This window comes from Bidens hawaiensis, unplaced genomic scaffold (genome assembly GCF_021521415.1).
Source record: "Bidens hawaiensis isolate Kalapana, Puna unplaced genomic scaffold, B.hawaiensis_p1.1 tig00001032_1, whole genome shotgun sequence".
Lineage (NCBI taxonomy): Eukaryota > Viridiplantae > Streptophyta > Magnoliopsida > Asterales > Asteraceae > Bidens > Bidens hawaiensis.
This window is the reverse complement of record NW_027491060.1, coordinates 797773-814691: the sequence shown is the minus strand read 5'-3', so window position 1 is coordinate 814691 and position 16919 is coordinate 797773. Positions and strand designations below refer to the sequence as shown.

Here is a 16919-nt window from a genome sequence, read left to right as displayed (position 1 = left end):
TTTTTATACACTTACAACAATATAGAAGCTTAAGTATGAGCCTCTAAACATAGATAAACATAGAGGCGTACTTTAGTTTTCTATATGTTCTTAATAGATATACACTGTAGAGGTGAGTCATCCTACAAAAGGCCATAAACATGAGGTGATAATGATTTCAGGTTTTTGAATTTTGCTTTTTTTATATTTTTTTTCTAGGGATTTTTTATCACAACCTTCTAAAGACGACAAATCGTTCTCACCTTATACATTTTTATCATTTGTATTTTAATCTTTACTACCATAGGGTGTATATTTATGAGTTTCTATTCTATTAATTTTATAGTTTCTTTAATCTCTTTAACCTGCCAAATTGGTTTAAATAGTTGTATTTGCTCTATAAATACTTTCATTTATTTCCCTTTACTTTTTATAATAACAAAACCCACAAGCATTTGGTCTATAGATACAATCAACCACTTGAAGAACAACACAATAAAATGAGTGAAAATTGAAAAAGACATTGGTTTCGTTAAGTTTTACGCTCACTTGAAGAAAGGATAGAGGGGATTGAAACAAAATGATAAAACGAAAATCCCCCATTATAGAAGAAATCTAGACATGATTAAAAAAATGAATGAGTGTATTTAATGTACAAAATCACACATGTAGCATCTAAACAGTAGAAAGGCTGCCCCGAATCCCCAGCTCATAGGGATCCGCATAATAATATAATTTAACACGGTTTGCTAACGAGAGGCCTGCAGCCAACGGGCCTTGGAGGTTGGAAGAGTCGTCAAGATCAGCAGGATCATCTGCAAATGAAGCAACGTCTCCACCTAGTCTAAAAGAGACACGCCGAGCGGTCAATGGTCATGGAAAGTCAAAGTACATAGGTGTTCCGGTCTTCACCTCTGGTAACCGGTATTCTGCAACTACCACCATTTTCCCATTGTCCTGTAAAAACAAAAACAATTAGCTAGCTAATTTAAAAAACTACACAGCTTAAAATTACTAATTTTGTTCTCGCAAGAATTTAGTCATTTTGTAATGAACCCCTCTTCTATATATTACAGACGGCAAGATATTTGTGGTTATAACTTATAATAAGTACCTGTAAAACGGATACTTGAATGTATAGAACTGCTGCAGATATGAATCTATCTTCCCAAACAACCGACGATGACGGTGAATGTGTAACCCGAGGCCTTATGGCACTAAACCCGTCAAGCGGAACCCAGCGAGCATCGGCGAAGCGGGAGATAAATATTGCTCCAAAACGAGTTCGTTGGCAATCAACCTCTCGGCCTCAATGGGAACCTTGAACCGGTTGACTGATGGCGCTCTCTCCAACCAGTTCCTCACACCACTTTGGTACGAGGTTTGTGTTGGCATCTCTAACTTCACAGGACTTCCAACTACAATGATTCTCTTTGCATGCAGACACGGGTCGGATACGGGTTCTAAAGACAAGCTTCGGGAGAACGGGTTTTCATCCAAGGATAGAAGGTCAAAACCCTTGTCAAAGTTTAAAGAAGAGGTTGAACCGGTTTTTTGGATGCTGAGTTTGATCCAGATGATTCGACAACGAACCGGGCTTTGAAAGGAAAAGTTGATGTGCCTTGGGCTTGTGTTACCGGGCTTTTCAGGCCCGGTAAGTTCGGGAGAAGATGTGATGATTGATCCAATATCCCATTTTCCCATTATTTTTCTTTCTTCCTTGTCTATCTTATTGCCTGCCCATATTTGCACCTGCATAGTGAACCAGAATGAATCTCCACTATTTTGTAAACGGGTGGGCCAAATCAGCTAATGGGTCGAAACATGCTAACAAGCCATTTTTCATCATCATAATCAGTAAATCCCACCAATAGCAAAGCTATGGTAGGGTCTGAGAAGGGTAAGATGTAGACAGCCTTAGCTCTACCCCGTTGAAATAGAGAGGCTGCTTCCGGTGAGACCCTCGGCTTGATAGTAGTTTTGCATCAAGTCTGGACATAAGGCACATAACACTCAACCATCGGGACACCGGCCGACTGGTTCATGTACCCTTGTCTTTCGGCTATCAACGCCACCACATGATGCCTAAACCTTCCACCACTTTTAACGTTATTTTCACAAGATTGGTAAAATAACGTCAAAATTAGTGCAATTTCACATTTGCCCACCCGAGGGTTCACACATATATACTAACGAGCCATTTTTAAAAAAACATTAATTTGGTTCGTGCCATAAGAGGGTTTGACTAAAATGGGCTCGCCTTAAAAAGCTAGGAGAGTGCATGGGTCGAGTTTGGGCTCAAACCAAAATTTCGGTTTTAGAGTTTTAAAAAAACCGGTCGGTTTCGGTCCCAGTTTTACCTTTGGCCTTGAAAATTTTGGGCTAAAATAAATTTGGCCGTAAATAATGAAGTTGGGGCTAAAACATTGGACCTAAATCTGTTAGTTATTTAAAAGTTAATTGTTATTATAATTTGGGCTAAAATATTTGGGTTACAATATTTATAAATCACAATTAAATATAAAAATCCATAAATTTGGCCCAAAATAATGAATTTAGGGCTAAAATCTTTTTCGTTAGTTAAAAAAATTTAATGTAATTATCATTTGGGCAAAATATTTGGGTTACACTATATATTAAACCCTTATAATTAGTTAAATATCAATTTAAATATGAAAATCCATAAATTTTGTTCAGTTCGGTTTTTCCGGTTTTGAATTTTTTTCACATGGAAAGTCGAAACGGAACAAAAAGTTTGGTCTTTATGTAAGCATAAAAAACCCGTCGGTTTCTGTTGAGTTCAGTTTTGGATAACGAGTAATGTTTTACTTACAGAAAAGATAAAATGAAGTTTCAAGAGGATTTTGATCACCTTTTGGATCTTAGGTTGCTGTTAGTAAATATGATGAGTATTATGATAATGAGTTATATTTTACTTACATTAGGAGCATCAGACATAGAATAACCGCATGGACTAAGAACGAGGACAACACTGGAGACACTGGAAAGATTGCCGAGAACAATAGCAAACTCCGCACAAGTGGTTCTAGGAGGTGCCTTCCAGTATGAGTCTTGTGATACGGTATCCAATGGTGCGAGCAACGATAACACTGGTGCTGAACCAGGAGCTGATTCAATCTAATTAACGTGAAAAATGAAAGAAAGAGTTTAGAACCCATCACATATATACATATATCTATATATACATATACATACATACATACATACATATAGATTTAGGTTCGGCTAAAAGTCACTCTCGCCTAAAAAGTGTAAAATGATTTTTAAGCATGCTGTTTTAATTTTTTTAGGCGTGTTTTAAAGTTTTTAGACATGGTGTTTTTATAAGAAATTTCTCTTTTAGTGAAGATAAAAAAGACCTTTCTATTGATACGTCTTATCATACAATGTACACATATGTATAGACAGAGTTACCAGAACCCTAAGGGGCTTAGCCACAAGCTAATGACCACTAACAACAATACGTGTGTGTGTGTGTGTGTGCATAGAATTTTTTTTTTCTTTTTCAAAATGGTTAGTTTGTATTAAATTTTTTGAAGTAATAAAGATGGTTCATGAACATAATATATATAAATAACTACATCTTCCAAAAACATCCCTGACTTGCAAGGCCTCAAGGCTTCAGATGCAGAAAGAAAAAAACCTTTTGAATAAAAGTGGCAAATGTGACCAAACCTCAGGGACGATTTTAGCAGTTTCCTCAATATAAAATATATACATAATAATAAAAGGTTTAACAGCCAGTTCCGTTTACATGGGCAGTTCCAAGTTTCAAACAAAACCAAGCGATTAAACTGTTAAACCTTAAAAACCAAACGGCAAATCAAACCGTTTGGATCTCAAACCGGCCGACTTGCTTCGATTTCAACGGTTCGGTCAGTTCAAGTTTTTTAACACTCCAAAGTTTAAGCAGGTGATTATTTCCAAATTTACTTAAAGCAGAAATTAAATTGGCATAAAAGTGTGAGTGGGATAGAAACAAGAGTAACTAATTGATGAGAGAGAATACCGAATGCAAAATGCTGCCAAACGGAAATTCAGCTAAAGATTGCTGTCCTTTAAGTAACCGCTGGATGGCATTAGGTCCATTTCTGTCAGACTTGATCATCACTCTTTTGGAAATATAATCTCTGCCTACAACTTGGTCTAATGCTTTATAAGCAGCAAGATCAGACCTACTACTTCTCTGGCTAACCAAAACCCTAACATAGTCCAGAATCAATGCATCAAGCACACTATCATGACAGCACAGCTTACAAATAACCCCATCCGTACTAGCAGACCGACTTGACGAATCACCATTATAACTTCCTACAAGAAGTGCTCCTTTACCCCCACAACAAGCCCTGCAAACCTTACGCCGACACTCATTGCACGTGTACACAGAGCCCGATGAAGATGTTACATCTTCAGCACGAACTTGACACGGGGCCCCACAACAACCCTCGCCTATTTTGTTAATGTTCCAGAAATCAATGTCAATATTATCATCAAGATCAGTTGAATCAAGACCAATAGACCCAATAGTTTTGTCTTCTAGTGAAATGTGACCGGCAAGTGCGAGTGCATTGGCAGCCTTGCATAATGAAGTCACATAAGATTCTTCAAGCAACAAGTTGGGATTTATAGTGGCGGGATCAATGCCGATAGACAATAAAGCTCTATCGCGTTCAGCAGCATATAGATTTAGGCTGAGACGTTCGATTTCTAGTTTCATAGCGTCAACAAAACTTAACTTGTTAGCCTGCAAAAATTTATTAACATTGTGTATTTAGAACCTCAAAAGAAAACAACTTGCATCTATATTGCCTATTGAATGAAACTGCAGAGCATATGAAGGAGCATATGACTACAATGCTTCACATGACAGAGATATGAAAAATGAAAAGGTTCGTTACAGAAGCCTAAATTATTGCAACAACAAAAAGACAAACCTAAATCGTTTAATGTTTTCAAATAATGGTTCATATTATAAAAAACTTTTACTTCTTACATACAAATGTGTGTGTTATATACATAATAATAATTCCATTAAACTAACTTCTTCATATGTTTTTTATTTCACTTTTAGACGTTTACCTACACATATGTAAGTATACGTATGATATATACCTATACATGATATACATAACCTACACATGGGTGGCTTCTATATATACATAAATTTACTTTGTTCTCTCTGTTCTTGCAAAAAAAAACATCTTTTGCATAGAACCCTTCAAGGGTATTGAAGAAATCAATGTGAATGTGGCAAGCTAATATACATATCGATTTTTATTTTGGAAAATATTATTGAGCTGCTAACAGATACAATGCGGTAAACAATGGAGTGTCTTTTTCATATGCACCTATAACCGTATTTTACACCAAAGCATGACCTGGACCAATCAATTTCAACATATGCAACAGCAAAAGCATATAAAAGAATAACATACCACATGTAAGGCAGTCAACTTCTTAAAACAACTTATATATTGCTGAGGACCACTTTCAGTTGGCTTTTTATCTTGTAGAGAAACCTTAGGAGGAGAATCATATGCTTCATCATCATGAGCATGAAACGGGTTGAGAAATGGGTCATGGAAAGCCGTTTCTTGCACTGGTTGTGAAATGGATCCTGATATAAAGTCATTGCCTGATAAGAGGTCCACCCAAGTGCTGGTGGGATTTTCAGATTTTGCAGGGGGCAGTACATCATCAAATGCAAAAGGATTGCTGTTGATATCAGATGAAATAGGGTCAGTATCTTCGATAACATTATTGATACGATCCCATAACTTCATGCCAGGTCCATCAGAAGTGAAAAGATCTCTCCATGGAAGAGTGATTCCAAGTATCTCTACCTGTTACATAATCCAGTAAAGAGCAACAGGTATAAACTACAACAACCACCACTGTAATAATAAATGTTTCAACATCAACAATAACACACACACACACACAGTGATTAATTTAATTAAAGATTGAGTGCATCAATCAGAAATGTTAACCAGACTTATGGTTAGGATTTAGGAAGTGTTGTCATCACACATGAATGGCATACTATTTGGATATAGCAACTCAACTGACCCTCCATTTACAGTTCATAACATGCAGATCAACATCTATCATAATTCATATCAACAAATCATACATTCTTATGGTCTTTGCAGCCAAATTAAACGACTATACCAACATTAACATCATGTCACACCTAAAAGAGTCAAAAAGATAGGATGTTTAGAAAGTAATTTAATATAAATAGATGGTAGGGTCTATGTAATTTGCATGCACGTTATTTTTTCAATAATTAAAATGAGTCATGATCATGGTTTAATCATAAAATCGTGTGTGTCCGTGTGTGCTTATCGAATCTAAGCCAACAAACCTATGAAGTTGTTACTAACTACTATTTTTGTAATCAGATGATGCTTGATTAAATTTAAGAAAATACACACCAACTTATAGAACTAATAATATGACATTAGTAATAAAGTAATATTTTTTATATTCACTGTACCTCTCCGAGTGTGATTGGGGTTTTGGCTGACATGGCAGGATAAAAAGTGAGCACAACCACACGAGTAAGAAAGTCCAGTTCGCCTTCCAGTTCTTCAAAATCATACAAAAATGGAGGGTTGGTTGTATCTTGGGCATCTAGGCGTGCCCCAGCACCCGTCACAGCCATATCCTCTGCACTACTAGGTCCTGGTATAGGTATTGCAATGTTCGTACCACTTGCACACTGAGGAATAGATGCTCCCTGTAAACAAAGATAAACCATGTTTAACTACTCTAGTTAAGCTAAAACCAGATATTACCTAAGGTTACCAAGTTCAATATTATACATATTAATATTTAACCAGCTCAAATTTCCGTAGTAATTAAACTTTCGAATGTGCATGATGTTTCTTGAACTGCCCACAATCAGACGGTTAACTTTGTTATAGTAGATCAAGCTAGACCAAACTTTTTTTATTGTTGCTTTTTATAGCATGATTATTATTTCTGACTTCACTGTTTTCTTCTATAATATACAAAATGCATATGCTGATGGACAACCATATATTAACATTATTTTGTCATTTTGTGACAATCAGTTAAAATATAGCTGCTATCAGATAAATAGAATATAAAAGGATCTAAAACAAAAAAAGAATTATGCATAGTCAGTTCATATGTGCGACATTAAACCTAGGTTTTCTCAATTGCAGGTTCATTATCAAATTCTTCACTACAGCCTACATTTGTGTGTTACTAATAACCTGCCATAAACCTAGAAAGTCTTACAAACATTTGTGTGCTAAAGTAGACCCAAACGCCTTATCGGATCAAAGGTCGGAACGACCCGGGAGGGCGGACCGGTGTTTGACCCGGATGACGTCATAAACAATATATTTATTTTTTATATATATTATAATTCATGTTTATGGACTATTTAATATTATTAAAATTTTGAAGGATTAAACATGTAATGGAAAGATAATAACGAACTAAAAGGTTATATTACTATATTAGTATGATTTCTTAACAAAATATCAAATAACCCTAAAATGAGATAACAAATGCAGAACAACTTTACACCGCAGCCGTCATGTTCATCTCCCACACCCTCCTCTCTCTTCCCCGGTCCATCAACACACGACTGGTTTTTGATCGCAACCAAATAACCAATTAACAACCGGCAACCTTAGATCTGGCATTAATATAGCTCGTATCGTCTTCTTTTTCTTCCATTTTGTCTCACAGATCTGGGCATCTTCTACCGCCAATCCAATCGATGATGAATTGAATGTTTTAAAGAGTGACGATGATAGCCAATTGTGGATAAAGCCGCGATTTATGGTTTGAGTTTCTATAGAATTGATTTTTTTTAATTAAAAACTAAAAAAAATAAAAATAAAATGGATTTACCGGTTCACCGGGTCTGGTCCGACCGGGAACCGTTCAAACCGTCCGGGTTTTTAGAAACCGGGTTAACTACTGCAGACCGGACCGATAAGCTTAGCGGGTCCCGGTTCGACCGGTCCGGGCCGGGTTTCAAAACACTGCTATCAACAACAGATGTGCTGAATGGAAAAGACAACAATCAAGTAGCATGTGTCTTCATTTTGAAGTCAACTTGCTTATGGACTATGTATGTGCTCTATTTGATTTCTTTGAAGCCAATAGTTGGGTGTCTAACGAATCCTTCGTGATTAAATAGACCAAAAAACTTAGGGATGCAGCCACAAAAATGAAGGCTAACTGCAGTTCTTAGAGCTAAGAAACTGAACACTTGGAAAGATGAAAATGTTAGTTAAAACTAGCATTGTGAAGAAGGTTGACCGGAAATGATTTCAACAAAAACTCCTCAAATTTCTATGTTAAAAAACAAGCCTATAGAAGAAAATTCCAAAAAAGATTCATATGCTTTTATATAAGTTTACCCTAACACCAATTAAAAAGAAAAAAAAGTGTGGATACTAATTTAATATGTGGAGTGTTAGGGAAGATAAATTAAACCTCAACAACGAGTTTAAGCCCATCTAGATCACGTCCAGTTCTCACATCAACCCTAGATGGAAATGTTGAACTATCTGCACCATGTGAAATTGTGAGAAGAACCTGACAAACATGACAGGGCTCGCCAAGATGTATAAAGAGTTCCATTACATCTGCTGCCTGTGGTGAAACCTGTAAAACAGAAACTGGATAGTAAAACTTCAAATTTGTAATTAGCAATAAAGGTATGTCCATGTTTAAGTTAAGCCTTGGAAAACAGAAACATATTATGATTACCCAGATAAGATCTTTTTGCTTGAAACTAAGAAGACTGCCCCCATCATCAGGACTTGGCATAATGCTGGCAACTGGCTTAAGAAGGCAACCAAATGGCCTACTAGTCACCTGTCAGGGAAAAAAAAGATATGTGAGCTGGTGCTTTATTGCAGGCTTCAGAGCATGAAAAAGACTCGTCAATTTCTTGCTACATTTGAGATCGTGAAACATAAAGGGTGTGATTCTACTTAATTCTACTTATGAGATTTAAGATAATTGACAAAACAAAACAAAAATGTGAAAATTGTTGCTAACTTGTTATGCATGGACTAACATTACAACGTATGTTGCATTTCCTGCAAGGTAAAAGCAAAAACTATGTGCAATTTCATGGGTAAAAGCAAAAAGAAAATGAGTTCACTAGAATACAAAAAAGATTCTCAATGTGATCAAAAGAATGCATAACACAAAAAAACAGGGTATTTAAAATGCATGTTTTGCAAAGTACCAAATACCAGAGGTAGTTAGGTCCCCCTGCAAGCGGCTATTGTGTAGGAACAGCTTCTAAGAACATAATTCACTTTGGATTTCAAGAAATCAGAATTCCATAATATAAATACATAAACGTAATATCAGACTATGCTCTCCATCTTCTGGTGTGTATTTACCAACATATCAACAGGATAGTTTCAGGCGGGAAGACAAGAATTACTTTGCCAAAGTTCAATGTCAAAAACCAGGTGATTAGTGAGGTAATATTGTATAATCTTTCACCAAATCAGGTCAAATTGTTATACAAAATTTTCGATGTACTACAGTTTGGAACAAAGTTCAGGTATCCTAGTCCACTGCTATATTAAAGACCCCCAATTCTAAAATACCGGCATGCAACTTTCTTTAAGTAGATATTACTAAAAAGTAGTCATTTTATTAGCAAAGAAAACCAAGATTAACAGCAAGCACTCTCATTAAGGGGAAAGTAAACATAAAAATGAAATTAGCATGCTAAAAGTGAGAATCAAGTAGGGTAATTAATAAATTATATATACAAGTAGAGAAATTATGTAATTACATCATAGAGTAATTATGTAATTACTCTATGATGTAATTACATAATTACTCTACTCGTATATATAATTTATTAATTACTCTACTTGATTCTCACGTTTAGCACATTAATTACTCTATGATGTAATTACATAATTACTCTACTTGTATATATAATTACTCTACTTGATTCTCACGTTTAGCACGTTAATTCCATTTGTATTTGATCCAAACCCCTCTCATGAAACACCATAGATTGCGTTAACAATCATAATTTGCTTTATGTAAAATAAGTAAATAGCAGTGTTTATGATAGAGTGAGGTTTTATTCTGGTATTCCCCACACCTACAAAGTACAAACCATAATATAAAGTAACAGAAGAGGTTCTCATACATCAAACTGAGTTTTAGAGACGAAACGATACATGAGCAGCGTAAGACAAAAAAATGAACTTAATAAAGGAACCAAAGTGGGTTCAATATTAGAATATATACTACAATGAGAATATCCACAGTACAAGGCATGAATGAGTTATTTAAATCCAAATTATTTTGAACTAAGCATGCATTGCACTGGGACATGAGCCAGTTACCTATAAAATGAACTTTATTATGTTATTACTCGGCTGTTTACTAACATATTAACCCTAATGAGTTGTAATATACATGGCGTATTTCTTCATACTTCCCTCATGAGTTGTAATGAGCCACTCATGAGACTTCTTTCAGTATTGCATTAGGCAAAAAATAAATAAACAATATATCGCAAGCAGTTACATACATGTAAGGGTTGGACTGGAAGTGAGGGAAGATGCTTGAAAAGCCGTATACCAAGAAACATCTCTAACTGCTTCTGACGAGAGCTATCAACAACTGCATTTTTATATCTTCTCTGCAAAGTTATTCTCACATTTTGTGCAACAGAAAACTGCTGCTTGAACTTTCCCGCCTCCTCACTAAATATACTAAGAACCTGACTATGCATTGCTTTAGATCCAGTATAGAGTGTTGCATGAATATCACCAGCATTTAGAAAAAGGTCAGCCAGTATACAAACTGGTGACAAAACTGTAGACCTTTTAAATTCCTCAAATGACATGTCAAAACGCTTCCAAGATTTATCGGGACATGGATGATTCCACGTTGTAGTCCTAGTATTATGATCAATATAATATGATTTTCCCGTTACAGCATCGGTTCTTTTTTCCCAACCTGGTGGCAAAGGGGCGGTGTAACCCCCATAGTTTTTAGCAGATTGATAATCAATAGCCAAGTCACTATCAAGAGATATTCCAAGGCGCCTACACTGCTCTGTGAAAACTTGAAGAGCACCAAAATAACTAGCAGCATTTGTACGGTCCAAAGAATCAGCACAGTTGAAACGAATGACTCCATTTTGATGTAAACGTAAGCAAAACGCACCCACAAGGTCATCGTTGAAAATTACTTCACCTTGACAATCCTTAATTCTCTGACGAGATGGCAGATAATCTCCTTCTGAAATGCCTATGGATACTGTTGGTGCTTTTAGAAGGTGCCACAATCCTTCAATGGTTCGTTGTTCACCTTTTGATTTAGTACTTGCGTGCCAATCATAGTTAATTAAATGGACTCTAGTGTTAGGAAGTTTCCCGGTTGATCTGATGTGGTTCATAGATTTCTCAAAATGGTGAACCAGAGTGGATTCTGACTTACCTTCTGCGTTGCGTAACAAGTTAATCAACACAATTGGAACTACGGAACTTTTCTTTTGATTTGAACCTACTATGGTTATATTTCTTTTATCATATCTTTTAGTTAATCTTTGATAGTATTGCGCACTTCCTTTATACGGGTCACGGTCTGAAACATAAATTTCTGCCTCTGCAGCAGTCATCTTTAGTTCTGCACCCCACCACATAGGAATAGTGCCACGTCTCCATATATAGGTGTTGAAAGGAACACTTTGACCTACCTTTTTTGGAACCCATACAAGTTGCTCACACTCAACTTCATTGCCTGTTCAGAAAAGATGGCAATTAAACTTAAGATCAAATGAATCATGAACCATTGACAGCTTGATGTGTAAACCTCCTATAAAAACATGATAAAAGTTAAAACTGTTCCAACAATTCTTACTACCACTTATCAACTAAACAACCTGTACAAGTTCACTCATTTCGCTACTGTGATAACTTTAAACTTCAAATCATATGCTAATCTCTTATTTCCCTTTTTATTGGCGATACTTCACAAAGTGTATTAACAATAAGTGTAGTGAAACGCAGGGTCGTATGCTGGTTGCCAAAGGAAGATCAATTTCACTAGTGATGTCTCATTTTTATTTTTCGGTAAAAAGTATGATGCCCTGGCAAACTTTATTAACGAAAAAATAAACATATACAACCAGCTGTCATTTACATGCCCAGTTTGTCTAGATTTACGAAAAGCAAAATCTACTTATGAAATGTGATTTTAATCCTATTAGTCTAGTAACTCTTGATAGCATGCTCTGTGGGATAATCCTAAACCATTTTCTTAAAAGGAAATGGATAATAATTACAATAATGTAAGTTTCATAATCAAACTTGACACAAATTATTGGTAAAAGAACCAAAAAAAGTTAGCAGAGAAGTGTTAACCCAGACCATATGGCACGTTACCAAACCCGTATGACTTTCCTGTGCTGCCAACTCCCATTACAAGTATTAATTTCAAGTTTCTCCAGATCATTAAACTATTGCAAGGAACTAAACATGAATTACATCTATAATCTACCCCATTCTACAAAGGGATAGCTCTAATCATGTTTGTGGGTCACGGGTCAATATTGAAGTTGGCTATTAGCTGTTTTCTGTATGGGATTTTTCAAATAAAAGCTATATGCCACCATTGGGCGTCCCCCACCAACCGGTCCCACAGCCAACATGAGGGAGGTAAATCACGTTTACCATAGTAAATAGTAAATCGAATGATACCGGGGTTTGACCCCTGGACCCCCACAATAAATTCACACATCCTTACCACTGAGGCACCATTGTGGGGACAAGGGAATTTTCAAATAAGGTATAAGGGTATTTGAGTCGTTTAATATTGGGTTTTTAACTGGTATAAATTTTAGTATTTCAGTAAGGTTTAATTAAGGTTTATTTAGTTTCTTTCTTAAGTCACTTCATTGTAATGCACCAGTTTTTCAATTAACAAAAAAGAAAGTCGATCATTGCTTGATCAACTATGAGTCTTCTGGGTGTTCCTTTCGGTTTTGAACCAGTTGTGTCAACACAAAGAATTAGGTGATACAAGATTGAACTTTTAAAAATTGTTTCGACTATAAATAAGTTCAAATCCAACTATTGAGCACAACCACAACAGCAAATGATGGCTATTAAGTTATAGCATCGGCTGTCAAGTACAGTTTTTTTTTAAAGGCTGGACTACAAAACTATATTGAGAAAACACGTTGGAAAATAGCTTAGACTGAACAAAAGATATAGAAGACCGAAGAAAACATAATACATTTCCACATAACTTCACAAGATGAATATAACTATAATAAAGAACATAAACAGTATGGGCTTAAAATATGTCAGCCTACCTGTGCCGTAACATGAATTTATGCCTCTTGCTAAGTATCGTGTGCCGAGATGAAGCCTGCTCCGACGAGCTATAAGAGCAACAATACCTTCTTGCGGGCCTAAGCTTACAAAACTTTTACATTCTGCAAAACCCTGTTAATTGACATAGATTGGTTAAGCATGTGATATTATTGAATCTCATGCTACCATGTTAGAAAATAGATATATCGGTTATAACTTATAAGACACGCATATTACCAGTCTGTGATTGGATAGAGGTACTAATTTCTTAATTGTCAAGGTTATAACACACAAATTACCTGGAGTAAAACGACACAGTGCTGCTCTAGACCAATTTTTTTAAAAGAACTTGAGAACCGCCCATTCCAAACAAATTCCTCATCAGGGTTCCTTACAGAGATATGACTTGGAAATGGACGAGTTATATCCCTTGTTTCACAGAAATAGTATTTTCCATCTATATCAAGTTCAGCCAATTCTTGAATATTCTTTATTTCACCTTTCCCCTGTGGTTGAGGGTTTTGAAGTACAACTTTGACACATTGACTCTAACTAACAGTGTACACACAGCCATCACCAGGCAGATTCGGAATGCTAGCAGCCAACTTTGTTGCAACGAGCAGCAAACCGGAGCTCCCAAGCACAGCATAACCTAATATGGCTCTCGCATAAATTATACTCTTACAAACTGACCTTGAACCATTTGTGATGTAGTTTAATGCCTCGTCTTCGGAGGTGAAAACATCATAACCTTGCTTCCACTCATGTCTAAGATAACCCGTTGTCGGATCGATATAAATAACCTGAGTGTCATTCCTAGACGACAAGCTAGCAACTATGTACACCTCATTGGTATCAAGTGTAAGTACAACAACAGATGTAACCCTCAATCTACCGGCTGCAACAAATGTCAAACAAAATCAAGAATGAGAATCCAAAAGTATGCATCACAGGATACACGCATGCTAATCAAGAAAAGGTTACCTAAAACTTAATAAATCAATAAAAATAATCTTCAAAAAAAGTTTAAAGAAGCTTAACCAGGTGATTCCATGATCTCAATATAAATCTGCCTTAGATGTTCATGATCCCTGTTGTAGACAGCATACAGTCAAATTGAAGCATATGATAAGTTGACTAGTCATCTCATAATCATCGTACTCAGTATATCCCACCAATAGCAAAGCTATGGTAGGGTCTGAGGAGGGTAAGATGTAGGCAGCCTTACCTCTATCCCATAGGGATAGAGAGGCTGCTTCCGGTGAGACCCCCGGCTCGATAGTAGTTTTGCATCAAGCCTTGGACATAAGGCACATAGCACTCAATCATTGGGACACCGGCTGATCGGTGCATGTACCCTTATCTTTCAGCTATCAACGCCACTACATGATGCCTGATTAACCGTCCGTCACTTTTAACGTTATTTTCACGAGATTAGTAAAATAACGTCAAAATTAGTGCAATTTCACTTTTGCCCACCCGAGGGTTCACACATATATACATCATATGTGCGCACCGCAAGCAGGGCTAGTCATCTCATAATAATATATATATATATATATACAGAGACGATTAAGTTATAAATATAGATGTACAGCTACATCACGGTCATATTATACATCTTCATTAAAGAAGAACAATATGTATACCTAATTATATTCATATATGATGATTAGATACATCAAACAGTATAATAACATACCTAATTATGGCAATGTAATCGAAAATTAGGATAAAAGTTAAACCTAATCTTCCGGAGTACACAAAGTTAAGAGATCACAAATCATAATTCCAGCTAATAACATACCAATCGATATCAACAGAATACTGATTACCTTATCTAATAAAACAGATCTGATACATATATATATGAATTCTAAACTAAGTGTGACCTAATTAGAGGACGATGAAAATATAAGGATCGAGAAACAATGAATTAATGTTAAGTACATACTGTGAAGGTTATTTATAGCTGAAAATAGTTGAAATGATGAAGTGATTGAAAGGATTTGAGATTAATCGATGAGAGAAATTATAAAGCTTACCGAGTAGTTGGTTAAAATTATGAGAAAATGAACGGTCGGAAATTAAATGGCGAGCCGCCGTGCCGGAATCAATAACAGATCGGCTGCGAGGTGTCAACTGTTAGAGAAAGGAAGCGATCCAAACGAAACCGAATACTTTCATGTTAAGTCTAGTAGTCTACCAAATGAATATTATTATTATTTTGTAATTGGAGTGAAATAAAATTAAATTTGTTTTTTCTTTCATTTTTATATTGTTAGCTCATGTAAGTTCTTGTTTATCTAACTATTTCATTAGTAAAGTAAGTAGCATTTAACGCTAATTTATTTTACGATCACATGTTTCTTTACGTCTATTTCTACCTATCTTGTAACACACATAACGCAAACACAAAACACAAGCAGCAACAGCCTCTTCTTCTCCTCTGTTCACACATTAGCCATCGCTTCATCCGTCCTTACTCCTCATGGCAGCCGCAACACCTGCACCACCGTCGCACCACCACCGTCTGTCCCACCCTCACGACAGCCATCACCACCATCGTCCGTCTCCGTCATTTCCACCCTCACAAATTATTTTTTTTTATTTCTTTTCGAATATTCGGATATCCGAGGTCCAAATATCCGAAAAGAAATAAAAAAAATTGTGAGTGTGGCACTGACGGAGACGGACGATGGTGGTGATGGTTGCCGTGAGGGTGGGACGGACGACAGTGGTGCTTGTGCTGCCGTGAGGGTGGGACGGACAGTGGTGGTGCTGCGACGGTGGTGCAGGTGTTGCGACTGCTGTGAGGAGTGAGGACGGATAGAATGATGGTTAATGTGTGAACAGAGGAGAAGAAGAGGTGGCTGCTGATTGTGTTTTGTGTTTGTGTTATGTGTGTTATAAGATAGGTAGAAATAGACGTAATCGAAACGTGTGATCGTAAAATAAATCAGCGTTAACTGCTACTTACTTTACTAATAAAGTGAATATTAAAGTTGAGATGCAAGGGTTTTGTATTATATATAATATGAAAAAAAATTAAAATTAAAATTAAAATACCGGATAATTCGGATATTCGAAAAATCTGAAAACTGCTATCCGAATCCGAATTTTCGGATATCCGGGATTCGGATACGGATAGTTGGATAATTCGGATACGGATTCGAATTCGGATAGTTTGAACACCCTAGTTAGTGTACACATTGGTTATCAATCAATCAATCAATCATGCCCAGTAAAATCCCACCGACAGCAAAGCTATAAGTAGGGTCTGGGGAGGGTAGGATATAGGCACACCGTACCTCTATCCAAAGGGATAAAGAGGTGGCTTCCAGAGAGACCCTCGGCTCTAAGTACATATGTATGAAGCAAAATAAAGGAAATCAAAGTTTAACAGTTATATAAAAACTACTACTAATTATAATAATATTAATAATAAGATCACAGTTTAACAGCTATATAAAAGTTAATAATAATTATAATAATAATAATTATTATAATAATAATAATAATAATATATGTAAGGGAAATACACATTGGTTATCACAT

General features: G+C 36.1%; 1 pseudogene across 1 annotated transcript; it reads right to left on the bottom strand.

Moving 5' to 3' along the window:
• Positions 1-493: 493 nt before the first annotated feature.
• LOC143554297 (putative phosphoinositide phosphatase SAC9) lies at positions 494-15573 on the bottom strand (annotated as a pseudogene). The gene is made up of 13 exons (XR_013138988.1): positions 15407-15573; positions 14403-14452; positions 13661-14259; positions 13361-13493; positions 10568-11784; positions 8761-8868; positions 8485-8655; positions 6500-6742; positions 5436-5843; positions 4010-4744; positions 2920-3117; positions 1094-1731; positions 494-936 (listed from the first exon to the last, which is right to left on the bottom strand). The product of XR_013138988.1 is annotated as a putative phosphoinositide phosphatase SAC9 (transcript).
• Between the last annotated feature and the right edge of the window lie 1346 nt (positions 15574-16919).